This window comes from Macaca mulatta, chromosome 12, assembly GCF_049350105.2.
Source record: "Macaca mulatta isolate MMU2019108-1 chromosome 12, T2T-MMU8v2.0, whole genome shotgun sequence".
NCBI lineage: Eukaryota > Metazoa > Chordata > Mammalia > Primates > Cercopithecidae > Macaca > Macaca mulatta.
Genome location: NC_133417.1, coordinates 75072400 through 75075253, shown reverse-complemented (window position 1 = coordinate 75075253; position 2854 = coordinate 75072400). Strand labels below are relative to the sequence as shown.

The following is a 2854-nucleotide window of genomic DNA, read 5'->3' as shown; positions in this document are numbered from 1 at the left end:
ACTAATTTACATTCCCACCAGCAGGATCCTGTGAACAATCTGCAGAGTGAAGGGACAACCTATAGAATGGGAGAAAACATTTGCAAACTATCCATCCAACAAGGGGTTAGTAACTACAATATATAAAGGACTCAACTCAATATCAGAAAAACAATTCAATTTCAAAATGGACAAATCTGAATATACATTTCTCAAAAAAAGACATATCAATGGCCAACAGACGTATGAAAAAATGCTCAACATCAGTAATCAGGGAAATGCCAATATTTATCTAAAAGACAAATTTCCCTTTCACAACATCCTCACCAGCATCTATTATTTTTTGTCTTTTTGATAATAGCTATTTTAACTGGAGTGAGATGATATCTCATTGTGTATAAGTTGTCTCTTCACTCTGTAGATTGTTTTGCTGCACAGATGGTATTTAGCTTGATATAATGCCATTTGTCTTTTTTGCCTTTGTTGCCTATACTTTTGAGGTCTTACCCAAAAAAATCTTTGCCCAGATCAATGTCCTAGATCATTTCCCTAATGTTCTCTTTTTTTTCTCTTAAAGAATTTATTTTAAACCTATTATACCACAGTATGTTTTATACACTGACATACAACTCCCTAATAAGATAAAGACAAAAAAGTTTATCTTATTAGAAACAAGATACACCACCACTTATTGTCTTCAAACATTATTGCACTTTAACTTTCTTAATTTGACAAAGCATTCAAGAAACAAGCTGCAGACTAGTTTTAACAGACAAATAACACCTGTAAGCAGACATGACTGTCCTAAATTGTTTATTAGGTATGAATTTTACAAACTTTACTTACATTAGCGGTAACGGTGGAGCTGGAGAGTATTGCGCCTTCTCCAAGCTGCCCGGTGAGAACCACCAATAGTGTGGTGGAACTTACGGCCCTTTCCAAGGCCAGGGCTCTTTCGACCTGCAGATGTCAGCCCACGCATCTCCCTGTGCTTGTGGACTGGTTTGGTGATCCATTGGGTGTCAGGATTTCTTCTGATAGCTTTATGGAATGGATCAATGAGGATAACCTCAAAAAATTTGTATGTGGAATCTTCTCCAACCCAGTAAGAATTCAGGACTCTCAGAGCCCCACAGTGGCGTCCAGCTCGCTCCTCTGCAACGGACTGAAGGCTTCGAGCAAACTTTAGCTGGTTAACACCATGATGGACAGGCTTGCCGTAAGTTGCACCCTTAGGAACAGGGCATTTTCGGCCACCACGGCGAACACGAATCCTATATATAACGTAACCTTGCTTGGCCTTGTAGCCCAGTCGGCACGCTTTATCAGGCCGGGTGGGGCGGGGAGCCCTGTGGAGAGCAGAGAGCTGGCGGTACTGCCAGCAGCGGACCCTCAGAAGAAAGCGCATGACATCAGACTGCTTCTTTCTCCATAGCTCCTGGATGTACTTGTATGCGCCCATCTTGGCTTACCTGATGGCTGCCGCCAGACGGAAAGGCCTAATGTTTTCTTCTAGTAGTTTCATAGTTTAAGGTCTTACATTTAAGTATTTAATCCACTTTCATTTGATTTTTGTATATGGTGAGAGATAAGAGTCTACTCTTGTTTTTCAGCATATAGATATTCAGTTTTCCCAGCGCCATTTATTGAAGAGATTTTCATTTCCCCACTAAATGCTGTTGGCACCTTTGTCAAAAATCAGTTGGCTATAAATATGTAGATTTATTTCTGGATTCTCTACTCTGTTCCATTGGTCTATGTGCCTGTTTTTATGCCAGTACCATGTTCTTTTGTTTACTATGACTTTGTAGTATATTTTGATGTCAGGAAGTGTGATGCCTTCAGCCTTGTTCATTTTGCTAGGATTGCTTTGGCTATTTGAGATCTTTTGTAATTCCATATGAATTTTAAGATTGTTTTTCTATTTATGTGAAGAATGTCATTGTTATTTTGATAGGGATTGCACTGAACGTGTAGATTGCTTTTGGTAGTATAATAATTTTTCACAATTTTACTTTTTCCAGTCCATGAATGTGGGATGCTTTTCTATTTTTGTGTTACCTTTTCAATTCTTTCATCAGTGTTTGGTAGTTTTCTTTGTAGTGAGCTTTTACCTCCCTGGTTGAATTGATTCCTAGGTTTTTTGTTGTTGTTGTTGTTGTTGTTGTTGTTTTGTAGATATTGTAAGTGAGACTACTTTCTGGATTTATTTTTCCTTGGGTTCATTGTTGGTATATAGAAATGCTGCTGATTTTTGTACATTGATTTTTTTATCCTGAAACTTTACTGAATTTATCAGTTCTAAGAGTATTTTGTGAAGCTTTTAGGGTTTTCTAGATATAAAATAATGTCATCTGCAAATAGGGATATTTTTACTTTCTCCTTTTTCATTTAGATGCCTATTATTTCTTTTTCTTGCCTAATTGCTCTGGCTAGGACTTCCAGTTCTATGTTGAATAAGAGTGGCAAGAGTGGGCATTTTTGTCTTGTTTCGGTTCTTAGAGAAAAAGCTGAAAGCTTTTCACTATAATGTTACCTGTGGGTCTGTCATATATGGCCTTCATTGTATTGAGATACGCTCCTTCTATACCTGTTTATTGGGGATTTTTATTATCAAAGGATCTTGAATGTTACTTAATGCATTTTCTGTGTCTATTGAAATTATCATATGGCTTTGTCCTCCATTCTGTTGATGTGATGTATCATATTTATTGATTCACAAATGTTGAACCATCTTCACCTCCCTGGGATAAATCCCACTTGGTCGTGATGAATGACCATGTTAATGTACTGCTTACTTCAATTTGCTAGTGTTTTGTTGAGGATTTTTGCATCTATGTTCATTAGGGATATTGGTCTGTGATTTTCTTTTTTT

The 2854-nt window shown here is 37.4% G+C and overlaps 1 pseudogene across 1 annotated transcript; it reads right to left on the bottom strand.

Moving 5' to 3' along the window:
• Nucleotides 1-539: 539 nt before the first annotated feature.
• On the bottom strand, nucleotides 540-1477 carry LOC693272 (large ribosomal subunit protein eL15 pseudogene; annotated as a pseudogene). The gene has a single exon (XR_009655.4). The product of XR_009655.4 is annotated as a large ribosomal subunit protein eL15 pseudogene (transcript).
• Between the last annotated feature and the right edge of the window lie 1377 nt (nucleotides 1478-2854).